The sequence below is a fragment of the Saimiri boliviensis genome, chromosome 13 (assembly GCF_048565385.1).
Source record: "Saimiri boliviensis isolate mSaiBol1 chromosome 13, mSaiBol1.pri, whole genome shotgun sequence".
Taxonomy (NCBI): Eukaryota; Metazoa; Chordata; class Mammalia; order Primates; family Cebidae; genus Saimiri; species Saimiri boliviensis.
The window spans coordinates 17,567,156-17,582,547 of NC_133461.1; the positions used below are offsets into that span (position 1 = coordinate 17,567,156).

General features: G+C 38.5%; 1 protein-coding gene across 1 annotated transcript in view; it reads right to left on the bottom strand.

Moving 5' to 3' along the window:
* Nucleotides 1–15,392, bottom strand: part of CDH20 (cadherin 20) — a 219,336-nt gene that overhangs the window by 81,495 nt on the left and 122,449 nt on the right. The window lies entirely within an intron of this gene.

Genomic DNA, 15,392 nt, shown 5'->3' on the forward strand with positions numbered 1-15,392 from the left:
ATCTGATGGGTCCGTGCTTGTGTTCTTTTGCATCTGGTGATGACCAGCAGAGGCAGTTTTCAAACGGTTTTCACCAGATTGCAATGAGAAAAATGGTCTTTAGTAAGAAATCTGAACATAGGGTGAAGAAACTCATTTAAAAATCATGTTACACTTTTTTTCCTGCACAGGTCTTTATCAGAATCTCTATGAATCATTGATGTTATTTCATGTACCTACATTCCTCTCCCCATGTTTGGTGTAGAAAGTGGGTGTATGTATGTGTATGTGTATGTGTAGCTAACATGTTTTTATTTTATTACTTTCATATGTATATAGGTAGCTGGAAATGACAATGTATGTACATAAATGTAAATGCAAACAGATGCAATGGCATGAGCGATTGTCTCTTTACATGCATACATATGTTTATACTCCAAAGGTTCATTCTAAATCTACAAAATGCCACAGGCTTCCTACTAGAAATCTTTCCTTAATAAGAGATTACATTGTATTTGCTTGAGGGTCACATATACAACCGAGGTTGTATGCTGGGTTACCACTAAAGGGTGGTTCAGAGGAGACAAGGCCTTACCCTAATTGGGCAGCCAGCCTGTTTTTCAAACTTCTAAAGAAGCCAGAACACCTGTGTGTGTGACAGCCCAGTCTATTTTTAAAATAATGTTATTTATTAACGTATTAATCGTGTGTGTGTGTGTGTGTGTGTGTGTGTGTGTGTGTGTGTGTATGTGTGTGAAAGAGAGAGAGAGAGAGAAAAAGAGAGAGTTCTCAACTAACTGGGGTTAAGCTTTGCTCAGCTGTTTCCAAAGTGACTGGAAGTAGACAACAGGAGGAGCTACAGCCAACTGAGGGGCTTTCCATCTGCCTCTGCTTTGCTTGGAAATAACCTGCCAGAGCAATGGTTTTAGCTTTGTTCATTTGTTGTTATTACTCTGATCTGAAACAGAGGCTGACATGAAACAAACATGGCATTTCCTTTTGAAAATTGAATTCTGAAATTGGCTTCTTCTTTCCAGAATCACAGTGCTATTGCAGTTCCTTCCCAGTGTGAATGTCATAAACAATTTGCATATAAAGCTCCAAATCTGGAGGCCATGATCACATTTGTGTTTTAGGATTTTTGAGGGGAGGGGTTTGGTTGTTAGCGGTTATGAAGGGATTTGTTGAGATTTGTGGGATGAATAGAAATAGTTTCCCATAGACAAGTCAGATTAAGAAATAAGGGAACAAATTCCTAATAAAGAACACCTTTTCCAGTCTTTTACTGGCAATTTTTAAGGAAACACAGCAAAATGTAAAGTCATGCAAATGTGGCTTTTTGAAGAACTTCATTAGCATCACCCACAAGCCATAGTTTAAAATAAATGGGCACTGAGGCCCCCACAGGTCATGGCCCATAGCCAGCTTGCTGCAATTGAAGTGATGCTTACAGTAAGGCAAGTTCCCTGGACACGATGTATGAGGTATGGATGACAGTACATTAAGCCAGTTGCACTGCAGTGATTTGAAACTGGAAGACTTTTAATGGAGCAAGCGGTGGGGGTAGCGGGGTAGGAAGGGGATGCTGGAGGAACACAGTGCATTAAAAGTCTCGCAGCATTAAATATGCTTAGGAGAGATAAGAAAAAGAATATTCTTAGAAAAGATTTACCTTGATTATTTAGTACTATGTCCTTCCCCTCCCCAAACACACACATACTCACACACATACCTACACACTCCTAAAACAGAAGTGAAAAAGGATTTTCCTCACTCAGAGCATCCTTAGCATATCTTGATGTCTTGAATCTTTTGGGGCTGTAAGGAAAAATAATTGTTTTAGGGAGAAATAAGGATGTGAGAATCTTGGCTATCAGCATTGTCATTTCTGTTCTCCACACATGCAGTGAAAAGGCAAACCATGCAATTCTGACTTAGTTTCATTTTGAAACTGATGATTGAATCACTGCTGCTCTTGCAGATACAGTTGAGGCCTATTAACTTGAGAGTAACCACAAAGGGACCTGTGATATGTACAGAATCAAATTCTCCAGGAGAGGCAACCTGATGGGAAGTGTGGCTACATTGCCTGGGTTCTAACTTCCGCTTCACTGTGTACAGGCTGTGTAAACTTGGGCAAGTACTTACCCTCTTTGCAAATCTCCCTCTACACCTATAAAATGGAGCTAATAGTAGCGAGTTCCTACATCTACTACATAACTCAGTATATGTGAGGCAATGGGGCAGAGCCTTGGCACACAGCAAATCCTCAATAGTTATTAGTACTAGTAAGAGAACATAAGCCTTGGGGTCAGGCAGAATCACCTTTAGATTCTACTTCTGTGTTTTTTGGCAAATGATTTAATATTTCTGAGATTCTGAGTTTTTCCAGTACATAGAGTTGCAGGGTTACTATAAGCATGACATCCTCTCATGTGTGCCACAGGAAGGCCCAGTGCATAGAACATAAGAGATGCTCAATAAAAGTTTGTCTTTCCAAAAGTAAAGAAGAGAATGTCCCTATGATATAAGCTATCATGTTAATCTTTCCTCATGATCGTTTGGATCTTTTCCTTCGTTATTTTTGGAGGGAGTGAATTTTTCTAACTTGGGATTTCGTGTTAGTTATTGGCCAGGAGTGGCGGTTCCCCAAAGCGATTGAAGTTGCAAACCCTGTATTTGATGGATAGTGAGAAATGGAAGCTTGTTAGTAATAAGACATGAAATTCTACCTGACTTGTCAAAAAGACACTTTATACCTGACATTTTTTGGGAAAAAAACCCAAATACCATAAATACGTTTCTTCATTGTGATGATGTGGAAATTGTCAGATTCTCAAGCAGAGAAGGCAAATTATGTCTCACAAGTCTCTCCAAATAGAGAATAGGAAACTTATTTTTCAATACTATAATTTGCACATGATTCTAACAAAATCTGATGAGATATCTTGGCAATAGTATCCCCAATGGCAGCTGATCATTATGTATATGTACTCTAACTAGAGACAGTACCAGACACCTTTTGGAGTGTCTGTCTAGCCTATTTCTGTCTTAGAACTGACTACCATCCCTAAAGGACTGGCCCCTTCAGCCTGTTTGTAACAAAAGATGTGCCCTTCCCCCAGGCTGAAACAGAAACAGGATGGACACTTAGCCAAGCCAGGCCAAGCACATTGTTTCCTGGGAGTATGGAATAGAACCCACAAGGATGCCTGGGGCATTGTGCCTTACGGAAGCAGAGTGGAAGAAGTGGGACAGAGAAGAGGGAGACAGGGAGGGCATGGGAAGAGGGCAGGCTCTTGCTTCTTGTTCCAGTCCCTGTGGAGGCTGAGTCCAAACTCCTGTGTGTGGATTCCATGAGTTACTGCTGTAATTGTGCACTAATATCTTTCTTTTCCTTAAAGTCAGCTTGAGGGAATGTTGTTTCCCTCAGATCAAAACTTTGCTAGGAGGAGTTCCCAAAACTTTACTAGGTTAGTCCCTAGATAGATATCTCACAGGAAACTGGCCTCAAGTTGTGGATCCAGGGAAAAACCATTTAGAGATTTCCATGGACTTAATCCTCTTCCCTGCACCCTAGATTGTTTGGAACAGCTTTATTAATTAGGTGAACTGTGGAGAGAAAAGTTGTAGCAAGATGGCCATATGTCGCGTAACTCTGCATGACTAGAACATCATGTCATGACAGGATTTTTGAATACTAGCTTTGAAGGAAATAAAGTATAATATAGCATTTAAGTAAAATAGTAAGTTCCTATTGTAAATGTTGTAAGTTTGAAAATTTATGAAATACTAAACAAGAATTATTTGTAAAAGGTGAATAGAGAATCACTCTCAGAATTATTTACCTTTTGTAAATTAGAATCTATTTCAAAAACAGTAATGAGTTACTATTCACACAGCAAAAAGCTATTTGCTTCTCTTCAGAAATATGTCTTCATTAAGCCATATATATTTATATATATTTAAGTGACAGGGTTTTGTTTTATTGCCCAGGCTGGAGTGCAGTGGCACCATCATGGCTCACTGCAGCCTCAACCACCTGGGCTCAAGTCATCTTCCTGCCTCAGCTTTCTTAGTAGCTGAGACTACAGACCTGCACCACCATGCCTGGCTAGTTTGTAAAATTTTTTTATGGAGACAAGGTGTCGCCATGTTGCCCAGGTCAGAGCTTTATATTGTTTATGTGACTAGTATACTTCCTTCCCAGAGCAGATTCCATATCTTGGTGGGTCACTAAATTTCTCTGTAGAATTAGAATTAGAAACTCACAAATATTCATTTCCTTATGTTTTCTGGATGCTTTGATCCTCTCTATGCTGTTGACCTTCTTGCTTCATTTCAATGTTGATTTTCAGAGTGAACCATTACAATTCACTTGGTTTGAAAACAAAATTCCAGCACACATAGTTTTGTTTTTCCTTCCATGTAAGTCTTTCTGAGAGTTAAGAATTAATTTATTTCCAAGCTATCACAATTTAAAAATGTTTTGGAAATCAAAATGTCAATTCAGTTTTGCAAATCTGGTAACTCTAAAAAATCTGAGCTGAGGCAGGAGAATTGCCTGAACCCAGGAGGCGGAGGTTGCGGTGAGCCGAGATCGCGCCATTGCACTCCAGCCTGGGCAACAAGAGCGAAACTCCGTCTCAAAAAAAAAAAAAAGAAAAAAAATATGTGAGATTTTTTTTTTGCTACTTCTATTTTATTTTATTTAGTACAATGGGAAATATGTGTGGCACTAGCAAAAGGTCCATGCAGTTAGATGAGCTAACTTGCCATTCTTTATGAAAAACGACAGTTGTAACTATCGAATCCAGAGTTATGATTGAGAGGCCAGGGGGCTGGAGAATGACTAGAGTTAATAGTTTGGCGCTGTTCTTTGCTCTTTTTTTTTTTTTTTTGGTTTTCTTTTTAGTAGCTGTAGGGGCATAGTGTGTAGAAAGTAATGTGTTCTAATTCCCGCAGACAGTGACCCTGTTTTCAATTTCAATTGAAAACAATATCTAGGGCATATTCTCGGGCAGCCAGGCCGACTGGTTTATTTCTAGTGAGCTCTGTGAAGAGCATGTTTAAAATACACTCCAGGGTTTACTTGGGAGCTGAAGTTGTTTAATATTACAAGGCTTATTTTGAAATGATTGATTCTATTTGTAGATATTGTCATTTCCTGAAGTTACTTATGAGTCAAGATTATTGTTAAACAGTGATAGATCCTGTTGAGGATTTTCTAAATATGTCCAGTGCCTTCTTACATTTTCGTTTAGTACAAATCATTCACATATAGACCATGATGGAGGATTCTAACTGGTTTTGCCACAACCTCGACTTCTGTGTCAGCCCTGGGTTTGGTTCATTAATGTCCGCTTTCAAATCTGAGAGGTTTGGCTATTATTCACTCTGATGCTAATGTTTCCTTCTCGTCCTAGATATTGATAAATGGGTGTGGTTGCTTTCAGCTCCCTGTGGCTTTGAGTCACAGCCCTCATTTACTTCCAGTCAGTGTCTTGATCAGTGATTCTGTAGTGAGGATAGTTTTGGCAGGGGACTGTTAACTCCTGTCGCAAGCCCTACCCTGCTGGGGTTGCCAGACTCTAAATTGACCAGCGCAGTGAATCAAATCATCCAAAAAACAGAAGGAAGGGGATATTCCTGGAGATAGCCTGGTCTTTGCTAGCAGTGACATGTGAAGCTTTTTAGCTTTATTTATCTGTCTATCTATCTATTTATTTAAGGGAGGCAAAGGGAGGGCGTGTTGCGTGATGGGCAGAGAGGACAATGGGTTAGTGGAGATATCAGGGGTAAGGGGTTGAGACTAGGTGTGGACAGGAAAAAACAAATGAGGAAAGTGATACACTACAGGAATATGTTAAAAAAATTTTTTTTACACCTTGTTAAACCACTAAACTCTTTTTCCCTCAGCCGTGCTCTTGATTTTTTTTTTGGAAGTTACAAGGATAACTATGCTGCATAAGCACAAAAACTCTATGCTTACATAAAGCGCATAATGATGTTATCAATAAAATTTAAAAAAAATTAGCATAGTGGTACATATTTAATTATGCACACACTTCTTACTGTGCTCTGTAGTAATAATGGCAAGTGAATCACATAAACACTCTAGCTGGTGTTACTTTTAATAGGGAAGGTAACTAATATTTATTGAATCCCTAATATCTGCCGGGCTCCATGCTGGGTGCTTTACATATGTTATGTCATTTAATGTATAGCTAACAAGGTGTTTCCAGTGTGGGTGGAAGAGGGAGAAATGACACTTCTGGGCCCCTCTAAAGATGCAGAATTCTCTTTTCTTTGGCAGGGGCACACATTTTCCCAATGGTCCAGGCCTCTGTTGTATCTCCTTGGTTTAGGAATTTGCACTTCCTGAACCCTGGAATCTTCGTCACTCCTGGACAGAGTGAGGACACAGCGTCCAGAGTTGGGAGTTGACCCAACCTACCTTTAGATGAGATTTCTGCTTGAATACGAGGAAGCAGAACTCAGAGCAACACAATGAGTTTTTGAGGAGACTGTGAGTAGGAGACTGACTGCCGCCCTCAGCGCTGCTCTCCTCTTTCTCTCCCAACACACAACCTCCCAAAGAGAAGAGAAGGAAGCCGAAGGATGTGTTTCAGAGAAGGCCCCACCACCTCCACCCCTCTTATGCCCTTCCAAACATGTCTATTGACAGTGTCTGGCATTTCACTATTTAGAGTCTGGCTCTTTCATCTTTTGGGATTAGGGAATTATTTGAAAGTCCGACAACAATCTTGACTACGCTCTTCAGAAAAATGTACCAATATTTACACTTCAAGTTAACACTCCTTAATTTAGAGATTCACACAGTCCACCAAGGAAAAGCTGTGGGAGGATGAGGGAGGGTAGTTGAGGAGAATCTATCAGCCATTGATTCTATTAAGGATGGTACTGGGATGAGGTGAGGAGCTGAGGCTGAGATTAGAAGAAGCAAGGAGTAGGAGAGCAGTGCTGAGAGTACTCACAAAGGTGCCTACTAGGAAGAGAGGAGCCCAGAGGGGAAAAGGGAAAGGGAAAAAAGACAGCAGAAAGGGCCCTTGAAATGATATTCCAATGGGAGATGGGAAATTCTAAGTCTGGGAAGACAATTAAGTCAGGGAAGAAAGTGAGGTATTTAGATACAAACGTAGAATTGTAATAATAAGAAGTTGTTTACTACCATATGTTAAATCCTGAATAGTACATAACTTAGTGTGAATTATGCTTTCTAAACATTCAGCTGCTATCAAAGAATAACTAAATGTCATGCTAAATTATTTATGATATTTATGGAGAAAATGACATTAGGCACTTTTAGGCTAAAAAGTGCTTTTATCTCTTCCCCTGCGGAACCTTTTGACTTTAGTTTTCTTGAACCCTATGCCATCCAGGCAGGTGTGTTACTGGAAAAATTCAAGGATCTTGAGTTATTAGCCCTTATTATTGGTGCTGCCACCATTGACATGCCCTAGATGCCCTTCTGGGTTTTGTGTGTGTGTGTGTGTGTGTGTGTGTGTGTGTGTGTGTGTAAGAGAATAATTATTGAATACTAATCGGGCATCTTACATTAGCAACTGTTGTTTGATTTCTGTTTCCTTTTTGTGAAGCCAAATGAAAAAATTATTTTCATTTTTGGAGCAGAGAAAGGATAATATGTTACTTTGGTAAAGTTAACAGGTTGTATTCCATCACTGAGAAAATGCTAACCATATGTGATGGGTTGAATTGTGTCCCTCCCAAAAGACATGTTTCAGTCCTTACCGCTAGTACCTATGAATGTGGCCTTATTTGGAAATAGGGTCTTTGCACATATAATCAAGTTAAGATGAGGCTATTAGAATGGGTCCTTAATCCAATATTGAGGCAGAATAGGGTCTGAAAGCAGAGAACCTAAGGCTGATTCATACTGACTTCCTTATTTTTAATTGATAAATTGTAATTGTATTTATGGGGTACAAGGTGATGTTTTGATATATGTATACAATGTGGAATGACTAAAGCAAGCTAATTAATATATCCATCACCTCATACTCTTATTTTTAATGATGAGAACATTTGAAATTTACTCTTTTTTCAATCAAAAGAAAAACGAAAACCCCAACTTTCCACAACTAAGTAACAAAAAACCTGAGGCTACTGCCTTGGCACTCCCCTCCCCTTTCTGCCTGGCAGATGGAAGATTGAAAGTACCTCAGACTGATACTCCAATCCAATGCAAACCAATCAGATGTTTGCATAGGAGTGTACCTTTGTAACTTCACTTCAGCCCGATTGCTGGTCAAGTTTTTGTTTGCATAGGAGTGCAACTTCATAACTATTAGGCCTCTGATTGGTTGTGGAAAGCAACCAATCAGACATGCACATAGGAATGTAACCTTTATAATTTCACTTCAGCCTCTCATGGAGGGCCACTACTTCATTTGCATACCAAGTGGCCAATGGGAAACCTCTATTGGGTTTTTGGACTTCAGAAAATTCTGTAACGGAGCTTCTGAGCTCCTACGCTTGGCCTGCTCCTACCCTGTGGAGTGTACTTTGATTTTCAATAAATCTCTGCATTGTTGCTTCATTCTTTCCGTGCTTTGTTTGTGCATTTTGTCTAATTCTCTGTTCAAAATGTCAAGAACCTAGACACCCTCCACTGGTAACAATATGACTGATGTCCTTCTAAGAATAGGAGCAGACAGACACGCAGGGAAGGAGGTCATGAGAAGATGGGAGAGACAGAGGTTGGGCTTATGCTGCTACACACCAAGGGATGCCTGGGCCATGAGAAGCTGGAAGAGGCAAGGCAGCTCCCGCCTTAGTGACTTTGGAGGAAGCATGACCCTCCCAAGATCTTAATTTTGAACTTCTAGCTTCCAGAACTGGAATAATAAATTTTTGTTCTTTTAAGGTCACCCGGTTTGTGGTACTTTGTTACTTCAACTTAGTAAACTACACTGTGCATAACTATTTTTCTATAGTTGGCGATCATTTTGATCCTATTTTGAATGAGTTTAGTTTTATGTACTCCTTTTTGAAATAGAATACTTGTTAGAGTAATAAAAATCCAAAATATTTTTTTCAATTAATAAATTCAAATACCCTACTTGTATAGGCCAGGTGTATAATTTTTATATTATTTATATACATGATGACTCAAATTTACCTTTTCACAAAATGCAAAATTGTTATTTTCCTTTTAAAACTAAAAAATTTATTACCATTAGTGAACAGAAAATATAAATAACAGTGTCATTTAATTTGTTAGTACTTATTACCTGAGATATTCTAAATAAGATTCTGACTTAATACCAAAAGATATATTTACTAAGTCAAAAAATTACTTCAAAATAAATACTTTTAAAAAAGTATTTAAATATTGCCTGACATTAGTCACTATTTGCATCTAGGACATCTAATTATTGAAAACAATGGCAGAAACAAGAGAAGATCACAAATGGCTAAGGAAAAAGACTCTGTGAAACAGCTTATGCAATAAGTAAACCATATGGTCAAGGGTTATCAAAAGTCTCAAATTTATTTTGAGAGCAGAGTCTGTCCACTCCTGCAAATTACCTTCAGGGAAAGACGGTGGTACTACCCTAGTCACTCCCACGGGTGTCTGTCATGCATGTGAGTTCCAGGACTGTTTTGAACAGCAAAGAAGGCAGCCAATTCTGAGATGTGATTAGCTAAGGACAGCTTTTGTAGTGGTGGTTGCCTGTTTACTGTTTTCATTGCCTCCCTGTCCTCCGAAAGGTTTCTGTGAGCTGCTCTTCCTGTTAAATTACATGTGTTTTGGATCTTACTCAGCTTCTTACTTTTTTTTGTCATTTGCCTAAGTGAAATTTATCATAAAGTCTGTTGTTTCGAATTAAGTGCCAGGAAGACTAGTGGCAAAGGTACCTAAAGGAGTTCATTCCACGATGGCTCTGAGATGAGAATATCATTGCAGAATCATATCAAGGTCACTTGTATTTATTTTTTTCCCCCTAAACAGTTTCTTGACTTTAAAATGCCTTTGGAATTTTAAACTCAAAATTCTAATCCCTTTCAACGAGCTCAGTCTCTATGCAAAACTTGCTTCCCGCCTGCCAAATTGAAAGCATCTGGATGGAATACTGAATTTAGGTCATTTTTTTTTTTAACCAATGTGTCCTCCTGTAGAAGAAAAGCGCTCAAATCCAATAACATCACACAGAGAAGGTCAAATTGTTCCAACAAGAGCTTTTCTTTTCAACAGTTGGTTGGAATTGAGTATGGGACTCTTTCCCTCTTCCCTATCTCTCCTGCCCCAGACACCAAATCTCAGTGGCTGATTTAAATTTTTAAAGAGTTACAGCCTTTCACTCTCAGTTGTCAGTATAGCACCATTCTCTGCTAAGAGGAACTATTAGAGTATTCCTAGTTACTACCTGAGACTAAGCAGTGTGGGGAGCAACACTTTCCCATCTTTCCAGGGGAGGCTCATGGAGTAGCATAGACAGGGCTTCTCAGACTTGAAAGTGCATAGGAATCCCCTGAGGGTCGTGCTAGGCTGCAGGTTTTTATTAGGTCAGCCTAGGGTGGGGCCTGAGCTTCTGGAGTTCTAAAACGCTCCTAGGTGGTATAAACAACTGCTAGTTGGTGGACTGCATCTTGAGTGGCAAGGGGTGGCACACTTTGAGAACATCTAGTTTAGGCCAACTTTTTGGTCCAGACTTTCTCCGAAAACCTGGCCATTTCTGGGCTTAGTATGGTGGCCTGCATATAGGACTTAGCATTGAGTAATATCTACCACACATGGATGTAATTCCACCACTTCCTCTTTCTCCTTCATCCCGAATTTCTCCCCACAGATGCACTAACTGCTATTTTAAAAATCAGTGTGCACGGAGACTTGCTATTGCAGTACAAACATTTTTAATTGAGGAGAGAATGCAAAAACAAGAAAAGAGGTTTATGTATATTGAACCTATATTCCATTATCAGATAATTCAGAATATAACTTTACCAGAGGTGATAGAATTTCCTTACTATGTACTTAGCACTTAGGTAAGTAATGGCCACAATGGTAGCAGATTGAGACATATTTAATTTTCAGCTTTCCAAAAGCTCTAAATAAAAAAGATAATAATATGACCAAAGCTATTATATCCACAGCAGCACTTAAGACTGATAGATATAATGTTCCACTTAGGAGCTATTACCGTACGATTAACTAGATGATATTAAAAAGAAGTTTCTTAACACACTTAAAGTTGTAAAGCTGTTCAGAAATAGATGGTGCTTCTCAAGTAAATACAAACAAGGACTGCAGTCATTTTAGTGGATAATAAAAGAAATCAACAAGCCAACTCCAGCTCCCCGAGGATGAGATTTAAAGTAACAAATCTATGCTACTTTATGCAATTAACATAAAATATACTTAAATTTGGAAGATTCACTTTGCCATCACCTTCCCACACAACAAACACAAATCCCAGGCTAATTTGCCTTCATTAATTCACATGCAGTTGCAGGGCTGATTTCTGCTTTCAGATGCTTATGTGCAATCTAGCTTCAAGTTAAGTGACTGCATATGGGGCCCTTTAGCCTCTGTTCAGATCATGAAGGAATCACAGGTTGCACACATGATGAGCCTTAAGCCTGATTCCCCAACCCTGAGGGAGGCTCCTTTGCAGTATACAGAATCAAAGAGGTTTGTGGAGAACAATTTTTTGCCAGTTCTCTGGCAGAACTCAGACCCAGCTGCTTGGCTCTGGAATGGAGAAGGTTGTGGTGGCCTCCAGTGGGAGGAGATATTTTCCAAGATGCCTATTAGATGGGCAACTTTCCTGACCCTGCTTTTCTCCAAATATTGCATAGAATGGGCCTAATAAATTATGATCAAGGGCCAAATAAATCATTAACAACTTTTGGTATTTTGGAGTTCTTTTTCAAATGGGATATTTAGAATGTTCCACTATTCCTCTTCAGCAAGGAAAGCCCTATTCTGAGATAGAATAAATATTGTATAGTGTTTCAATATTATAATCACATACAGCAAAATGAGAGGATAGAGGGATTCAGGAAGGAGATTGTAGGGAATGAGGAGCCAGCCAGATGGAGAAGGTCTTATACCAACACTCAAGTAGACAACAAAAGAGAAGCGGACCTGGAGAAAAGACGCAGGTTGCAGAGGAAATGCCATGAGCAGAAAAACACTGTCATGTTTGTTTAAACACTCACATTATGCTGTAGATGGGTTTTATTTAAAATTGTTTGAAGGAAGACTGGCTCCTTTACTCATAAAAGGGGTTGACTGAGAACCCAGACTATTCACTAAAAATTTGCATTTTAAAATTAGGACTTAGAGAAGAGAGTAGCAGCTGTGTGAAGTCAACTGGGACACAGCCAGCTGTGTATTGCCTGGATGGAAAGCTGAGTGGGGTAGGAGCTGGAGAACGCTCAGCTTCCTCTGTTTTAAATTTTGGTTTTCCTCAATTCCCAAAGAGCTAAGATCTTACCACATTTTACATATTTTATATTTTTAAAATATAACCCCAAAGTTGGGAGACAACCCTCCAAACATGTTCCCCAACTATCATATTTGATCCTTCCATCAAGTCTGGGAAATAGAAGGAACAGACATTCATGAACCAGTGTCATCCAGTCAAAAGGCAGATGAGGAAACAGACCTGGCATTGAATTTCTTAGGGAAAATTACCCAGCTAGAAGTAGTCATATTCATAGTGGTTAAATAGGGAGTGGCTCTGCCACCAGGATATTTTGGGCAAGTAGTTTAACTTTTTATACCTCAATTTCCTAATCTATGAGGAAAATAAGAATGATAATAAGAATACCTGACTTTTAAGGTGGTTGTTAGCATTTAATGAAATAGTACAAGCACTTTGAACAATGTTGGCAAAACTCTTAAGTGCTAAATAAATACTGGGTATGATAGTAATTATTAAGAGAGATAAAGCTATTCAGACCAGGTATTCTAGATTCTCATCCACAGCTCATTTTAATATACTATAGTTAGACAACCACTGAAGAATCAGTGAGAAATCAGAGATGACTACCTCTTTTCAGAATCAGGGAATGCATCAAACACAGACTGATGCTCTACAATGGAAGAGATTTCAAGCAGAGCATCAGGTCTATTTAGAAGGTTTCTGTTTGGAAAAGTTTCTACCAGAAATGCATTCATGCACTGAATGTTTGTCTCCCCACTAAAATTCATATGAAATTCTAACTCCCTAGAAGGTGGGGCCTTTGGGAGGTACTTAGGTTACGTAGGTGGAGCCTTAAGGAATGGGATTAGTGGCCTAATAACAGGGAGATTATTTCTCTCTCAACCAGGAGACAGCCATCGGCACACCGGGAAGAGAGCCCTTGCCAAACACCAGATCTGCCAACACCTTGATCTTAGACTTCCTAATTTTCAGAACTGTGAGAAATAAATGTTGTTTCAGCCACTTAGTCTACGGTATTCTGTTAGAAGCCTGAACTGCCTGTGACAGAGTCATTAACCAATAATAAATCTTTTTTTTTTAAGTGTTTCCACTGCAAAATTGTCTCCCATCCAAAACTAGGTTTTTGTGGCTAAAAATGTTTTGCTCCCAAGACATCTCTCTCCAAACGTTTTGTTTGTTTTTAAAAAATTGTATAATTATCTGTTTAACCATGCATAGTTTTAATTTTTTAAACATAAAAGCAGCTTTATTAACATTAGAAGTCCTTAAAGCACTGGAGGGAGCTTTGGTTTGCAAGTTTTAACTGCCAAATATAAAAAGTACATCATCTCGTGGTCTTACCCATAAATAATGAAAAAAAAAAAAAAAAAAGTCACAATCCTAGGGATGGAAAAACCTCAGAGGGTAACTCCCAAATCCTGTAGAGAACATAGAATATCCAGGCCAGGTCACGCTTTGCATTTGATAACTAAAAGAAGGAAAGAAAAAATTTGAGCCTACTACTTCAAAAACATTGAAGTTTATTATGTAGCAGCCACTTGGTTTCTATACCCACCTACGAGCAAATAAAGGAATGGGGCCACCCAAACCATAGGCTAGAGGATTGAGGTTAGCAATAGACTGTGGAATGGGGCCACCCCAAACGGTGAAGCTTATTAAATGATAGGGTTATGAGAGTTCATTTTTTTAGAACTCTGTAGGGTAAATTCTACAGTGAAGGGGGTCCAGAATTTAAACTTAAAAGAATTTAAACTTAAATGTCTCTATTTAAACATTTTCCAGTAATTTATGAAAAGTTCTTTACAAAAGCAAAGCCCAATGTGAAGATGCTATTACCTATACAATTTAGATAACAAATACTAATTTGACATAAAATTGAAAGTTCATCTTTTTGATGTCATTTAGAACAGAATTATAAAATTCTTATTCTTTATGGTAATTCCCTGTTCTTTTGCTTGCTTCTCTAACTTGGGTTCTCATATCTATATATTCCCACATCTGGCAAATAATTTTACACTTGGAGAATCTCTTAGAAGATGATTATGTAGTCAAAAAAAATTATTAGGGGAATATGACCTTTCAGTGGTTTTATAAATAGTCATATTGAGTAAACCCAAAACATGGAATAAATGACTCAAAATTTGTGCCATCTCAAGGTTATTTAAATTTGGATATTCATATTTAAAAAGAAGAGATACCGTCTTTGCCAAAAAATAATTTCATTTATGGCTGCAGAATCTTTGTCTTACAAACTGGTCTATTAAACATTTTACCCATCAATCATATGCTTTAATTAACCAAACTACAGACTTTATTTGGATTTCTCCAATTTCCCCACTAATACCTGTTTTCTATTTCAAGATTCAATCCAGGATCCCATATTGCATTTAGTTGTCACATCTCTTTAGTCTCCTCTAATCTGTGACAGTCCCTTAATTTTTCCTTGTCTTTCATGATATTAACACTTTTGAAGAGAACCTGTTAGGTATTTTATAGCACACCTGTCATGCCATTTAGTAAAAATTTCATACTTTAAAAATAGAAATCATAGAATGTATGAGCTGGAAGTGACTTTAGAAATCATTTTATTGATGAATCCAAATTCCTGGATTTTTTTGCTCACACATGATGTTTTTTCCAAGACACCATGCAAATAATGCAGCTATCTCTGCCCAATGAACCGCTTACCACAGTGGGGACCTACAGACTCTGAGGATGCTGTTTTATGCTGCAGGGGCATTGTTCACATAGAATGCCTTGTGAATGGAGTTACAAAGTCAGGTGGTGCTTGTCTACTTCAGGTCTACTTGAACTATATATAAGATGATTGGAGTTGGCTTATAATGAAAGAGAGTAAAGCAAAAACATAGCAGGATCCTGCAGGTTATTTGGATATAATGTGATTGGAAGTGGCCCTAGTCTTCTACCCAGACCTTGTTTTTAGAATATGGTGGCTGAAAGGCAGAAATGTTTATC